The following is a 17,174-nucleotide window of genomic DNA, read 5'->3' as shown; positions in this document are numbered from 1 at the left end:
AGAGAGAGATTTTCCCTAACTGAGTTGCACTTCCGCGTTCGGTTTGCGCAATCTGATTGGCCACTGACGTTTCTGGTCATGTGACATCTGCGGCCAATCACGTGACGAGCTGTGTCTTTGCCTATTTCCGCCTCGAACAGCAGGAAACGACCTAACGCCTAGTTTATCACTGGTTAAGCTTAGGCGACTCTTTCGCAGTTGGTTAAGGTTAGAGTTTGGAATCAGGGCTGGTGTTCTATCGCCCTGCTCTAAGACAAACTCTAACCGTAACCAACTTCGAAAGAGCGCCTAAGCTTAACCGGTGATAGAAAGAGGCGTCACACGATTGGCGCAGATGTCACACGACCAGAAACGTCAGTGGCCAATCAGATCGCGCAAACCGAATGCGGAAGTGCAACTCTGTTAGGGAAAATATATTCACGCGCCCCGGGGGCCCCGGAGTCACAGAGGGCCCCGGGTTCACGTGTAGATTAATCTCATCATCACTATGATTGTATCCGCAGTGAGCCGCAGTGTACTGTTTAAAGTACAAGGGCGCCAATTTGGTCACATGTCTGTTATGAAATAGCCTTACATATGCGCATTCCAGAGGTGGTTTCTGAAGTCCCTTCCTGGGGCAGCATGACCCCCTGGGCCCCCTATAGATATCGGTTCCCTGAGGGACAGGGGAGCCCATAGCACTTCCTGGCCCCCAGGGCCCCCTAGTGGCGGAATCCGGCCATGGCTCGTGAAAAAGACTAATCAGCCCAAAGGGTTCAGCAGGACCGCTGTGCTGTTGTTGTTGTTGTTGTTGTTGTTGTTGTTGTTGTTGTTGTTGTTGTTGTTGTTGTTGTTGTTGTTGTTGTACCAAATGTTCCTAGTCACGGCGTTCCCACCGCAGCGTGTGAGAGTTCCTGTGTCTCTTTCTGTAGAATCACCGTCTTCTTTCCGTCCTGCCTTCTTCACCTTTTGAACGAGTTGGGTAGAGTTTTCTCAGAAGATAAAACCCATTAGGACAATTATATATCCTATTCACTCTGACCTTAAGCCGAGAGAGTGTGAATAATATGAAAGAACAGTCTGTTCTCACTTCTGACCTGACATTACGCAGAGTGTCAACATTTTAGTTGGTTAGACTCGATAGGTATCCAGATGGCGCCAGAAAGGGAGATAAGAAAGAAAGGAGAGGGTGATATAACGAATGGTCGTATTGTGCCAGCGAGAGAGAGGACATTCAGCACTCTTCTTCCTCGGTGTTCAGCTCACACAGAGAGGACCCGAGAGCAACCTACTTGTAACCATTTTGCTGTGTATGCCATAAACGTGTGTTCTAAAGAGAATACCGGGAGCCTGTGTGTCGTGTAGCTACTGGGTGTAAAAAGTACTCAGAAATTATACTTAAGTGAAAGTATGGGTACCGTCTCAAAATCGTACTCAAGTAAAAGTCAGAGTATCTGGCTAGAAAGTATACAAACCTAATAATACTCGAGTAAAGTGCAAATCCCCCAAAACAGTACTTAAGTATTGTAACAAAGTACAATTACTCAAGTACTTTACACCCCTGCGTATATATTGTATCTCAAAGGGAGATTTCATTCAAGTGACTTTTCTTGCAGCGTCCAACGTAGAGTCCTCTCCCGAAGGAAGACGGGATAAGTGACATTAATTAAAAGTCAACAAAATCTGACAACCTCCCCAGAGTGCAAATATCAAAACAAAAATCCATATTGAATCATTTCATTTGAACGATCCCAATATTGATTCTTAAAGTCCCAAGATCTATTATTCATAATGTATACCGTTCTGTGGCCAAATAATAAACCATAACCATATAAATGAACCCTTAAGTTGTTTTAGTGAAGTAAATAGACATTTGCCATGTTATTCTGACAGTGAGTAAAAATGACCTATAGGAAATTCTGCTACCTGATATTACAACCACAGTTGTAATATTTTTAAATACACTATTATTCTCCCCTCCAAAGTACTCCTGCAACACCATCTGAACGTTTTTTTGCAAGTAGAAATAGATCCGGGTCTTGCAAGGTTAAATCGAAGACTTTTTTTTATGCAAAGCAGCATCTCTATGACCGCCGACGTCACCGACTCAATCAGTAGCTCACTGGCGGTTAGCCGCTCTGCTGCCCCCTGGCGGCGCCTCAGGGGTACTAGTTTTCCCCGCGCCGAGTTTCTGCTGAACGACTACGGGGCCTCGAGTTACAGACCTGTCTGTCTGTGTCTCCTGCTCCCAGCTGACCTGTCTGTCTGTGTCTCCTGCTCCCAGCTGACATGTCTGTCTGTCTCTCTCCTCCCAGCTGACCTGTCTGTCTGTCTCTCTCCTCCCAGCTGACCTGTCTGTCTGTGTCTCCTGCTCCCAGCTGACCTGTCTGTCTGTGTCTCCTGCTCCCAGCTGACCTGTCTGTCTGTCTCTCTCCTCCCAGCTGACCTGTCTGTCTGTCTCTCTCCTCCCAGCTGACCTGTCTGTCTGTCTCTCTCCTCCCAGCTGACCTGTCTGTCTCTCTCCTCCCAGCTGACCTGTCTGTCTGTCTCTCTCCTCCCAGCTGACCTGTCTGTCTCCCTCCTCCCAGCTGACCTGTCTGTCTCTCTCCTCCCAGCTGACCTGTCTGTCTCTCTCCTCCCAGCTGACCTGTCTGTCTCTCCTCCTCCCAGCTGACCTGTCTGTTTGTCTCCTCCCAGCTGACCTGTCTGTCTCTCCTCCTCCCAGCTGACCTGTCTGTCTGTCTCTCCTCCCAGCTGACCTGTCTGTCTGTCTCCCTCCTCCCAGCTGACCTGTCTGTCTGTCTCTCTCCTCCCAGCTGACCTGTCTGTCTCTCTCCTCCCAGCTGACCTGTCTGTCTGTCTCTCTCCTCCCAGCTGACCTGTCTGTCTGTCTCTCCTCCCAGCTGACCTGTCTGTCTCTCTGGACGAGGAGTACCTGGAGATCGCCTCCATCACCAGACAGAAAGCCGGGCCGTACGAATGCACAGCCGTCTACGAGATCGACACGGACGTCCAGACCATAAACGTTATCGTTAACTGTGAGTTATATATCTTTTTTTTTTAATACTTTCTTAAGAAGGAGGAGGAGGGGTTGGGGGGGGGGGGGGGGGGGGGTTCTTTATGTGCTTCATGTTTGTTTGTAGATGGTACCATCATGGCCTCAGGGCAAGAATAATAATGTGCTTCGTGTTGTTTTTAACTCATTGACCGCCACGCTGTTTTTCCATCTTTACTCCCTGGCGCCAGCGTTATTGATCATTTTCACGATGTTTGCGGACCCATTGTATATTCTATATTATAGCTACGGACGCAGCTCTCTGGACTCTGAGCTCTGCTCTGCTCTGCTGCTGCTACTGCAGTGATCATGCACCGTTAACCTGGCAGTGCTGCTAACTAGGTGCAGTACAGGTTCGAATCTATTCTTGATCCATAATCGATTCTCAATTCAATAGATGCATAAACTTGATTCTAGATTGCAGTTTTGAGTTACTGTTCCAATTTGACTGTTGACAGTTTAATAGATATCAGCGAAAGAAAATCAAACTGAATCAAATGTAAAAACCTTTATTTTCCCATTTAGTCCACTCAAGATGAAACATGCAATGCAATCATTTGAACAGAAACATGTTACTGGCAGGCTCCGGCAATAACAAAGCAAGGCAAACGTTTTTTATTATCTTATTTTTTTTTTACGTCACACAAATACACACACACACACACAAGATGACGTATAACTCGCAACATCCCTATAGCTGCCCATCCAGAACCTTCTAGGAACAAGGGCAGATAGGATACCACACACTTGATAGACTGCGATGCAGTCAGCTGTGAGTTCAATGCTACAGTACATAGTATAATGGATGACAAGATAAAACACATTGTACAAGAGCAAAAACAAGTAATGATCCTCATCCATCATTCACAAGCAGCCCGATGACGTCTCAACACAGGGCAGGACATCAGACGTAAAGAGAGGTTTTCAGTCTGAATCTGTGTTTCATTTAAAAGAGAGTGTCCTTATTTTATAAAACGTGATTGTGATTTACTGATGTGCGGTACACACAACACAACACAGCGGGTATATCTTCGTAACACACACAAAAAAACTAAAACAAACGTGAGATGCGTAGGGAATAAGGGCTTCGAATACTGCCCATGTGCAACAAATGTCTAGGTAGCTCAGTGTATCTCCTTAGCCCTGATCGATCAATAGGTCCCATATGCTACCTTCACATATATACCGTACAGGTGCATCTCAGTACATTAGAATATCAAAGAAAAAAGTTCATTCATTTCAGTAATTCAATTCAAAAAGTGAAAATCATAAATGATATAGATTGATTACACACAGAGTGAAATATTGCAAGCCTTTATTTCTTAACATGTTGAGGAGTATGGCTTACAACTAATGAAAACCCAAAATTCAGTATCTGAGAAAAATTTTATATCACATAAGACCAATACAAATATATATAGTATATATATATATATATATATATATATATATATATATATATATATATATATATATATATATATATATATATATATATATATATATATATATATATATATATTAGGGATGTCCGATATTATCGGCCTACCGATATTATCGGCCGATATCGTTTTTTTTTTTTTACAGAAATGTCGGCCTACTGAAAAGTATATGCACTCAATACATTTACGTTTAGTCAATTAGCTGACACTTTTATCCAAAGCGACTTACAAGTTATTTAGCAAGGCACTTTAACTGATCCCAAGGAGAAGGTTGGCACCATGCATGCTTGTCGTTGTGTGAGTGTGTGAGTGAATGGGTGAATGTGAGGAAATATTTCATAGGCATTTCACTACCAAACTCCTGGTAAAATGTCAAGAATAAACAGCGACTCCTACAGGTCGGTCGGGGCGCCTGCACAGCGAGGGAAGGATCTAGGAGAGGTAGTGTGACCCTTCCACACGTTACGCTCCCCCAGTGAGAGTCCGCGCTGCCAGGTGAAAAGAAGCGGTGGGCTGGCTACACATGTGTCGGAGGAAGCATGTGATAGTAGTCTCCGCCCTCCCAGACCGACGGTAGGGGGGTAGAGTGCGCAACGACCAGGAAGGGGGGATTGGGAATGGGCATGGGCACGACTAACATCGGGATGGGGAGAAAAACGAAAAAAGAAGGGGGGAAAAGATAATACAAAAAAAGAAAGAAAAAAAAGTACATCCAAATATGTACGGTAGCAAAACCAGGAGAGTCAACGAGCACAGTATGCCTCAGCACTTCACCTATTTATTTTGGCCACGTTTTTGTTTGATGGCCAAAATAAATGGGTGAAACTGAGGCGCCGGCCTTGTCTCACAGTTGGTGAGTGATAACCGTACATCATCCAACCTTTGTTTAAGCAGTAATAAAAACCCATCGAGACCGAGGTCTCTTCTTCAAGGGTGATCTGGCCAAGAAGGCGAGCACAAATTATGACAAAACATACATAACAAGACACAATACACATACAGTAGACTACCATAAAACCAAAGTTTTAAATGAAAAATGTAACTCAGCTTAATAAAATACAGAAGTCAGAGGTAAAGTAGAAAAGTGATACAGATCAAAGCAGGAGCAGGAGGTGGCGAGGATTTCAGATACTTTTTTGCTCGAAGCAACACAAAGAGATTAGTCTATTTGCCAACACAATGAACCCGGAAATTTTGGAACCACCAAACTTTTATGATAGATATGGACAGGGCCGCCTCAGGGGGTGTGCGAGCAGTGCGGTCGCACAGGGCCTCGCGGGAAGGGGGGCCTCGCACAAAAAAATAAAAATAAAAATAAAAAGAAAATATTTTTTATTTATTATTTTTTTTATTTTTATTTTTATTTATTTGTATTTTTTTTTGCGAGGCCCCACTTCCCGCGAGGCCCTTTTTCATCACAGACCTAAAATCTAATTTTGCTTATATGCTTATATATTTCACATTAGACACGTTTGTAGAATGTGTCTGACTTGTTCCTGGGTCTGCGGCTCTGCAGCAGACATACTCACTATTGGAGCTCTGGGGCTCTGCAGCAGACATACTATTGGTTTCAACGAAGGGAGTGGTTACATCATGTGTACGCCGGCGTGCGTCAGCTGCGTTTGACTATTTCGCGCGTGCAGCTTTGGAGGTTATGCTTAGTTATGCCAGCCAAGACGAAGAGGTCGGTCATTATCAGTCGGTCAGTCACCAAGGAACGTTGACGAAAGGCCTCTCCCTGGCGGGACAAATGGCCGGAGCCTTGTCATGGTGCAGTCGGGATATAGCCATGATGATGTCGGCTAGTAGCTAGCTTAGCTAAAGGCTAACTAGCGTTAGCTAACCTAGAGACAGCGCATGCAGCCAAGATGAAGAGGATGGTCGTTTGGCAGATGAACTTCGTCAACTCCACGCGGTTGTCTCCATCCTCTTGGACGTTTGGTGAGTTTTTAACCTATTCTATTAACTCTATTCTATTCCCGCCGTGGCCGACTAGCTGTTGTAGTACTAGTAGCTAACGGTGTGTGGCCTGGTGTCAGCACCTGTATTGCTTTTCTCACATTGTACAGTTTTTCAGTGGTAGCCGCATAGCTTGCTTCTGCGTTAGCTAATGGTTAGCGATAGCCGGGTTGAGCTAACTGTTAGCCAGTTAGCTGTTTAGCTACGACGTTAGCTGCCGGCTGCGCTCGGCTGGGAACGTTAGTTTGATGCTATCAGTTAGCCTAGAGTTAGCTGTTAGCTTGTGCTACGACCATTGACATTAGCCGTGAGAATAGCAGGGGGTTCTGGCACTCTGACTACGACATCATCTTTGACAGAAGATGTAGTCGGGCCTGCACCATGACAAGGCACCGGCCATAGCTTCTTTTTGTGCCGCCAGCGAGAGGCCTTTCGTCAACGTGGAGACCTGTGTTGCGGCCTTTCGCCCTGCGTTCCTTGGTGCAGGTAAGATGAATGAAAATGTCATGACATTACCCCACTCTTCCTTCCTTCCCCTCCCCGAATGTTTTGTTAATAACGATGTTTTTTTCCAGGCAAAACATATGTTACTTCACAACATTTGGAGATACGACATGTGCTGTGTGTGAAATTGTCTTGGTCGTTTGTGTAGCTTGGGTAGCGTTGGGCCGTTGGCCAAAGCTGTGTGTGGCCTGGTGTCAGTAGCCTACCTGGCTAGCCTATTTAGCTGATGTCGGCCATTGGCTCCTTGCTGCTTTGTTTTCTCTGGTATAGACCCTCTTCTCTTTGGATTTAAGTGTTGATCTTTGTCCTTTTGGATCTATGTATATTCATGTTGCCTTTGTGAAGTTATCTTTTCCTTCTGTTTTGTTCTTTCATTAAAAGTTGAATATCCTTTAGGGGGTCATCTTTGCTTATCTCTCTCATACATGCTCTCTCTCTAACACACACACACAACAAACACACATGCTCTCTCTCTCTCTCTCTCTTTCTAACACACACAGTCTGCCTATGGCGGCCTTTCTCGATGGCTAGGCTGTGCTCGCTGAGTCTGTACCTAGTCAAGGATCTTCAGTCACAGTGCTCAGGTATTCTGCCACTGTGTACTCTCTGTTTAGGGCCAAATAGCATTTCAATTTATTTCCAATGTGTCTCTCTCTCTCTCTCTCTCTCTCTCTCTCTCTCTGTACACTGTATATTGACTGTAGAACGGGAGCTCTCTCTCGCTCTCTCTCTTGCTATATGTTGACTGTATCATGCCCAGCCTCGGGCAGCGCTATTATTTAAGAATATGTTGACTGTAAGAAAAAAAAAAAGCATAATCACCTAAATTGACAAATCTCGGAAACTACTTGATCAATTTCAACAATGTTGGAGGGGTTTTGGGGGTTATTCAGGATGCTGAATCCATTTATGATACTCAAGAGTTTCGAAATTGCAATATTTACTGGAATTTACCAAATTTCAACACATTTTGGTGCAGAAAGTTTTAGAGGACACTGAAATGATTACATTTGGATAGCACAGACATTATGTATTTACAATATCTCTACTGACCCCAAATAGCAAATTGGAAAAACACTAAAACTGGTCAAACTATGTTCCTTAATACAATAACATAGCTTAATAAAACAGAAATAACAAAAGAAAGGTATTTACATTACTCAAGCATATAGGCCACAACATAACAATATGTGCTTCTTCTTACTGCATAGTAGTAGTCGATAATTACTTGTTTTGGATTGTAAGTCTTCCTGAAACTTCTCACTCAGAAAGTGGCTACCGTGTTCAGAACTCTGAATCCACATCATCAAACTTGTCATCATCAAACTCCTCCCCACTGTCTTCATCTGTTCTCCTAGACCAGTCAGTGTTCAGGTGGGGTATCTCCATGTTCTCCTAGACCAGTCAGTGTTCAGGTGGGGTATGTCCATGTTCTCTCCAGACCAGTCAGTGTTCAGGTGGGGTATCTCCATGTTCTCTCCAGACCAGTCAGTGTTCAGGTGGGGTATCTCCATGTTCTCTCCAGACCAGTCAGTGTTCAGGTGGGGTATCTCCATGTTCTCCTAGACCAGTCAGTGTGCAGGTGGGGTATCTCCATGTTCTCTCCAGACCAGTCAGTGTGCAGGTGGGGTATCTCCATGTTCTCTCCAGACCAGTCAGTGTTCAGGTGGGGTATCTCCATGTTCTCTCCAGACCAGTCAGTGTGCAGGTGGGGTATCTCCATGTTCTCTCCAGACCAGTCAGTGTTCAGGTGGGGTATCTCCATGTTCTCTCCAGACCAGTCAGTGTTCAGGTGGGGTATCTCCATGTTCTCTCCAGACCAGTCAGTGTTCAGGTGGGGTATCTACATGTTCTCTCCAGACCAGACAAGTCAGTGTTCAGGTGGGGTATCTCCATGTTCTCTCCAGACCAGACAAGTCAGTGTTCAGGTGGGGTATCTCCATGTTCTCTCCAGACCAGTCAGTGTTCAGGTGGGGTATCTCCATGTTCTCTCCAGACCAGTCAGTGTTCAAGTGGGGTATCTCCATGTTCTCTGCAGACCAGACAAGTCAGTGTTCAGGTGGGGTATCTCCACGTTCTCTCCAGACCAGTCAGTGTTCAGGTGGGGTATCTCCACGTTCTCTCCAGACCAGTCAGCAGGCCCGGACTGGCCATCGGGAGCAACGGGAGTTTTCCCGGTGGCCTGGCCTGCACAGATTAAAAAAAAAATTATAAAAAAAAAAATATATATATATATTATATATATATTCTTTTTTTGCCAGGCCATTGTTTCTAGTTGTGGCGGCGGCGCGGCGCGATAGTTAGGTCGCTTTCACACAGGGGCTGTTTGGTCCGGACTTTCTGACCAGAATTCGATAGTCCGGTTTTTCAGGTTTGTGTGAATGCGTGTCGAACTCGGTTCGCGGACCAAACAGGCAAACTCTGGTCCGGCTGAAAACGTAGGTCTCGGTTCGGCTTCAGCGGACCAAACGCGAACCAAATAGAGGAAGTGATTATTATTACCACTGCTTGCAGCATTCATTCACTGCAAAACAAGCACACTGCATCTATCTCTCTATCTATCTATCTATATATCTATATATCTGTGCATCTTGGGAAGAAGGAAGAAAAAACGGCTTATTATATTATTAATAAAACAGCTACTTGTGGGCTCTCATAAAAACACTGTGGTCTACAAGTTGTTTAGCGAGAGGATGGTGGTAATGTGCTTCAATAGAACAATGGATCAATGCCATGTCAAAACTCGCTCGGCTGATCTGGAGGGCTCGCAAACAGTCCACACACAGACACACACACACGCGCGCGCGCGTGCACACACGGGCTCGCGCCACACACACATTTCCACTGTCCAATAGCCGAGCGCCCTTTTCGACCGCGTAACATTGTTCAGAAGGTCTCGGTCCGCCTCACAGATATCTGTGTGAAAGCAGGCGAACCAAATGAAGAATGCAACAATGTAATGAGCCAGGTAGTGAGGGACTCGGGAGTGATCAGAGAGCGAAAGTCATGGCAAGGCTAACGTTACACCTCCTAACCAGCAAATAGGGATAAATATCAACGTCATTCTTGCCGCCCAAAATATGCACAACTCGAGTCTTATTACAAAGTTTACAGATGGGAATTTTTTGTTTTACTCCCCCAGTATTTGCAGACGGGAAAACAAATTATGTAGGTTTTTCAGAACTCATTGTCCATTCCTTTAGCATGTCCATGTTGAAGGAGCATAATCCACATGAACAGACGCAGACTATAGGAGCATAATCCACATGATCAGACTCAGACTATAGGAGCATAATCCACATTAACAGACTCAGACTATAGGAGCATAATCCACATTAACAGACTCAGACTATAGGAGAATAATCCACATTATCAGATGCAGACTATAGGAGCATAATAATTAATACATTTTGACTGAGCGTTTCTATTTTAAGCGGCGCAGCTTCTCCAGTCTTTAGGGTACGCTGTCAGGTGACGCTGCTCAGCCAATCAGATCTGTGCCTTCCCACCAGCGCTGTGACTCCAGTCAGTATGTGAGTGAGAGACACAGGCAGTCGGGGGCGAGAGACGAGACAGACAACCGTCTGAGAAACAGTCAGAGGGAAGTAATTCCACATGCCGTGCTCTGGGAAAAGAGAAAAGTATAGACATTTTAATCAATATGCGGCGAGGCAGCTTTCTCCACTATGGACAATAAAATCAAATATCACTCCAGGCTCATTAATGAGCACCTACACATGAACGACCCTGACACCATTCCAGCCCAGGTTTAAAGTCCTGGCAGGAGTTTAGTTTAGTTTAGTTTATTCGGATCCCCATTAGCCATTGCCACAGGCATAGGATACTATTACTGGGGTCCACACAAATCAATAATAATAATAATAATTCATTTTATTTATATAGCGATTTTCCATAACACAAAAATTACGCTGTCTTCTTTCTTGTTCATTTGCGCATGTCAGTTCGGGAGCATGCCTAGTTCACACTGGAATCTGATATTGGGCCACATTTAAAAAAGAATGTGAACAGCCAAACAAAATAAATCAGATATTTGACTAACTCCGCAATGCCCCAACTCTGGTCTCATTAAAAAAAAACACCTCTTCAACTTGGCCTTTAACCCCTAATTTCTCACTTTGTATGTTGTGTCTGTCCACTATGTTTGCTACTTTTGAAAAAAAAATTCCCCCTATGTAAAGCGACCTTGGGTCTTCTGAAAGGCGCTATATAAAATGAAGTTATTATTATCATTATTATTAGATCTGATAAATCAATCAGAATTGATAACTAAGTGTGCACGTATATATATATATATATATTAGAGCTGGGCCGTTAACGGCGTTAACGTGCTGCGTTATCGCGAGACTAGTATCGCGCGATAATATAATTGACGCCGTTAGGTCTGTATTGTCCTTAAATACTTGCCGTAGTTCCCAGCTGTGGTACCAGGAAGTGATTGCACTACCGGAGCTGTAGTCAGAATAATGTGTTAAACTAAAGTAGTGGTCCGGTAATCATTGTTATACAGGTTAGGTTAAGAAGTCCTCAGGATATAACACAATTCGGCGATGAGGACGTCTGAATCTGCGCAATGCAAGAAAAAAGAAGTCCGTTGCAAGCTTTGTTTACATTATTAACGACGCGAGTTAGCATGTTAGCTCACGTTGGATACGGGCGGCACTGGGAAACATCTACAAGAGGAGGAAATCCACTTTACACACTAAAGGAAGGATCGACTGGACTATCGTGAGTGTTTACAACAGAAATGGCTTGGGTTATTGGAAATATTGGACCGTTTGATGACAATGTAGCCCCTTTCGTGACTGTGATGCACGGAGTGAATCCACAGTCACTTGCTCCTCAATAGGAAACTAACCTAGATTTACCATGAAGGACTGGTTCTGGCTGAACCGTTCGTTATACAAGAATCACAGAGACGTTTCAAAGGTGCTCACAGTTGCACTAGGGTTTCAGACAGAGATACGGGATGGTTTGAAAGCTCTGCGTTGCTAATAAACATTTTAAATAATTTTTATAAACTGCTCAAAACAGCATTATTTCCGCCGTTGGGTGATCACAGCGCATGCGCACCATCCCTTATCTCTGTCCGAAATCCTCGTGCAACTGTGAGTACCTTTGTAATTTCTCTGTGATTCTTGTATAACGAACGGTTCGGCCAGAACCAGTCCTTCATGGTAAATCTAGGTTGGTTTCCTATTGAGGAGCAAGTGACTGTGGATTCACTCAGTGCATCACAGTCACGAAAGGGGCTAATGACAATGTGGAGCAAATAAATGAAAATGGGGGACCCTGATGTAAACAAGACAAACGTCTTTCTCTGGTCTGCATCCCCTTAACAATTGTATGTATTGAGCCGTACTGTATTGTACCCATTCTGCAATCTGTTAAATAACGTTTTCATTCATTCATTCATTCATTCATTCATGGAACTGTTACACTGAGCTTGCACTGAATTTGTTGAGAAACCTGCTTCTGCAGCAGTCTGTGTGTGAGCAACCAGTCAGCAGCATTGTGAATTTAGAGATTCACTAAAAGACACATTGAGAGACAGGTTTGTGTGTGGATTAAGAAATGAAGGTTCACAGAAGAAACTACTGACAGAGAGTGATTTGACACTGGAGAGAGCTGTCAATATCAGTGTAACAATGTTAATGGCATCAAAGGAAGGGCACAGAAAATTACGATAAATCTGGTTTTAAAAGAAACACTGGAAATTACAAAAAGAAGAGACATGTTCATGCTGTTGAACAAGGAGATAGAACAGCTAGTGACTCCTCAGATGAAGAGGAGAGGATAAATCTCCTCCTCTGGTCATTATTTGGGTAGAACACACCTATTTTGAACACCTTCGGCAGACTTTTTTTTTTTTTTTAGCCATTTTAATCTAGATTAATCTAGATTAATTCCAGGATTGCAGGTAGATTAATCTAGATTAAAAAAATGTATCTATGCCCAGCTCTAATATATATATATATATATATATATATATATATATATATATATATATATATATATATATATATATATATATATATATATATATATATATATATATATATATATATATCTGAGCACCTGAAGACTGTGCTATTAAACCAGGAAGTGCAGCACTGTTGATAAGGCTGTAGCCTCCACTACTGTAGTGCCCTGCGCTGCAACACAACTAACACAAGAGTGAACAAAAAATGCTCATGGACCCGCGGCCTGTCGTTGACTGCTCGCTTGTGTTGTTCGTTGGATAGGTTTTGGATTATTTGGGCTCGCCAACTATCAAAATGTACACGGAACCGCGGTCTGTCGTTGACTGAGTCGCTTGTGTTGTCGCTGTGTGTTAGACTCTGGATTCTTTCTAACACCCGCCCACCTCTACCTCTGATTGGCTTACCATGACATTTTACTCAACCTCAGGCAATCGCGCACTGCCCACTAACCAAGGAAAAAGAGTATTGCTTCTCGGCGCAGAGTTCTGTCTGATGAAAAAAACAGCTTCAATCATAGTAACGCGCCACATTTTTTGGCAGTAACGGTAACAGCGTTATTAAGATTGGAAGAGTTTTATCTTGATATAATGTAATTTAGCTTCCTGGTGAATGCCACATGCAAGCCCCTATAGGGTTTTTAGGCAATTCTCCTACACATCCCTTGTGGATTATATTGTATTATATATGTAATTGTTTTTATATGTGTAAATAAACAAACAAACAGTATGATGTCATAATAGAACATTCTAGAACATTTGTGATGTCACAGTATGATGTCATAATAGAACATTCTAGAAAATGTGTGTACTGTATATTCAACAATTCTCTCAGATGATCTCAGATCTCAGAAGACCAAGTGAAGATATCACTTGTTGTTTCCGGTTACTTGTCTGTACGGTTGAATATATTCTGTAGATACCATTTTTAAATCCCCACATGGAAAAGGAAACAATGTCCTGTACAATCCTTAATGAGCTGCGTCTGGAGGGAGGGCTCTGTGATGTGGTTATTATAGTCAACAGTACTGAGTTGAATGCCCACAAGGCCCTCCTGTGTGACTGCAGTGACTATTTCAGGTAAGTTTAGCTTGGTTCAGGTTAGCTTGGTGCAGGTTAGCTTGGTTCAGCCTAGCTTGGTTCAGGTTAGTTTGGTTCAGGTTAGCTTGGTTAGTATTTGTCAATTTCCGTAACATCCATAACGCTGTGTATTTTGTCTCAAAATCCAAAAGGTCAAAACATTTCTTACTGCAGGCTCTTTATCTCAATAAGTGTAACTAAAATGTGTAAATTATACTTCCAATTCAAATCGATGCCTTGTCAATGTTAAGTTAAGTTTCCAATGTTCTCTCTGTGAATATCTTTTTCAAAGAATAACATGTTTACTATCACTTTGTAGGGAAGGCTTTGAGGTACCCAAAAAGCACATTCAGGAAAACCTGGCATTTCCTCTCAAGGAATGAATCACAAAAAAGTGCCGTTATGGATGTTACATTTTTGCGTTATGGATGTTAAATAGGGCTTTACCCACATGTGTTTGATTTCAGTGGACCATTTTGAGGGTCAAACCAGTCTGGATTCATGTTGTAGTCTGACAAAATGCCAGGAAATGCTGAGAGAATGATTGAATATAGAACACAAATGTTCTAGAATGTCGATTATGACATCATACTGTGACATCACAAATGTTCTAGAATGTTCTATTATGACATCATACTGTGACATCACAAATCTTTTATTTTTTTTGGTCTTAAATAGTTTCAAAATATCATTCACTTCTGAAAATAAATTACAAAAGGTTTTTGGAAAATTGCTCTTTATTTGATTAACATAAAAAAGTGTTTTCTATACAGAGAACAGCAATATGAATATCAGTTAAATCAGAAGATGAGTTTTGGAGCAATTCCATGAAAATTTCAACCTCACCATGAAAAGAAAGTTATAAAAAATCAAGTCCAATTCACTCTGCCTGGACTGGTTCAGAGAAATGGTATCTCCCTCTGTTATCCATGTGAGGATTGAGGTGTTCACGAATCTGATCAAAACTGACCCAGGACTTGTCCTCTTTGGTTGGAAGTGCAGCGGTAAGCCTCCATAAGGGACATGGACATGTGGCGTTTCTGAACCCTCTGCTTGACTCCTTCTCTTATGGTCACTGCATCCTTCATTCCTGGGGCCTGTCTTGAAATGTCGTCCCTGGAATAATACTAATTTACTTTATGTTTGGTTTCATTTTGGGTTTCTGTGTTTTTTGGGGTGGGTTTCTTGTCACGATACTCGGCAAAACAATAACAAATACACATGTAGGCTGAGCAGACGCGAGGGGGAGATGGCCGACAGCAGCCGATTAGCAGTAGGCTAACGTGGACACTGCTCTGCCTAGATCAACAATGTGTGAAAAAGTTGTGTCTGGAAATATGTTGGATTTTAACAAGGAGTCATAAAATACTTCTGATTTAAATCAAACAAAGGGGTCATAATCGGACTTTTTTGTCTAGTTCAGACGTGTAATATCCATAACGCAAACATTTTGTGATTCATTCCTTGAGAGGAAATGCCAGGTTTTTTTGGGTACCTCAAACCCTTCCCTACAAAGTGATAGTAAACATGTTATTATTTGAAAAAGATATTCACAGAGTTTTCATCATGTGTTCAGTGTGTCCGAAAAGCTTGTCAATTTCCGTAACATCCATAACGCTGTGTATTTTGTCACCTATCTCAAAATCCAAAAGGTCAAAACATTTCTTATTGCAGGCTCATCTTTATCTCAATAAGTGTAACTAAAATGTGTAAATTATACTTCAAACAAAGGGGTCATAATCTGACTTAACAACACACATTCGCAATGTAACATCCGTCACTTGCAATGTAACATCCATGACGGTAACATCCATAACACTTGTAAAGAATACAAAAAATAAGACCAGAATGACTAATTGTTACTAATATGTCATCTTTATAAAAGTTAGCTTTGCTTAGGAAGTTTGGTTGACATTGCATTCCAGATGCATGTTTTATGACAACTTTTCCTGGAAAACGTTATGGATGTTACATTCACTGTCCCATAAAGGGGCATTATAACAGCATGCTTCACCTGCCAATGGAAAGACACAAAGTACATCATTGATTCACATTTTGATACAACAGCCCTTCATGACCAAAGGTGAGGTTAGAAAAATATCTGTTGATTCTTTTTTTTTGCCATTCTGGCCATTCAGAAAGTCATACAATTAGGTTAATCAAAAAATAAATGTTTACATCATTGTGTCCCCTTCTGTAGTGTGAAAAAACATGCATTCTCATAAATATTACGATCAAATCTATTTTGTACTTCAAAATATAGACCTTGATGATACATTTGAAATTGGTTTGGTTATGATCATGTTATTTAAATTTTTTCATGGTGCGATTGACATTTGCATGGAATTGCCCTAAACAGATGCCATACTGTACTTTTACTGTAAACAGATACTATACTGTACTTATACTGTAAACAGATAATATACTGTACTTATACTGTAAAAATATACTATACTGTATGTATACTGTAAACAGATACCATACTGTACTTATACTGTAAACATATACTATACTGTACTTATACTGTAAACAGATAATATACTGTACTTCTACTGTAACATATACTATACAGTACTTATACTGTAAACAGATACTATACTGCATTTCTACTGTAAACAGATACTATACTGTACTTCTACTGTAAACATATACTATACTGTACTTCTACTGTAAACAGATACTATACTGTACTTCTACTCTAAAAAGATACTATACTTCTACTGTGCTAAGACCCTATACTTCTACAGTGAAAATATATTACTACACAGGACAGAATGTTGCTTACTGTTTACTCATCAGATATCTCTATACTCTGCGTCCCACAGAGCCCTCTTCACTCGCTGGAGCGACTCAGAGAAAGCAGTCCACACTATCCCTGGGGTGTCTCCGGGTATGATGCAGCTCATCATAGAGTACTCCTACACACGCTTTGTGCTGGTGACAGCAGAGAACGTGGAAGAGCTTCTGGTGGCTGCAGACCAGCTTCGCATCACTGGCATAGTAGGAGCATGCTCTGACTTCCTAGAGGGCCAGCTGTCTCTGGAAAACTGTGTCGGCATCTGGAGGTTCACGGACATCTACTGCTGCCCTGACCTGAGGCGCAAGGCCCATCTCTGCATCGTGTGCCACTTTGAGGAGATGTTGCACGTCTCACAGG

At 42.4% G+C, this 17,174-nt stretch overlaps 1 pseudogene across 1 annotated transcript in view; it reads left to right on the top strand.

The window, feature by feature from the left end:
* The first annotated feature begins 2,065 nt into the window (after positions 1–2,065).
* Positions 2,066–17,174, top strand: part of LOC311232912 (protein CEPU-1-like) — a 143,277-nt pseudogene continuing 128,168 nt past the window's right edge. The window contains exons 1-2 of the transcript in view: positions 2,066–2,144; positions 2,883–3,017. The product of the transcript in view is annotated as a protein CEPU-1-like (transcript). The remainder of the gene's footprint in view (positions 2,145–2,882; positions 3,018–17,174) is intronic.

This window comes from Notolepis coatsorum (genome assembly GCF_963971535.1).
Source record: "Notolepis coatsorum genome assembly, chromosome: 8".
Classification (NCBI taxonomy): domain Eukaryota; kingdom Metazoa; phylum Chordata; class Actinopteri; order Aulopiformes; family Paralepididae; genus Notolepis; species Notolepis coatsorum.
The sequence above is the reverse complement of the archived record's forward strand: the minus strand, read 5'-3'. Positions and strand labels throughout refer to the sequence as shown.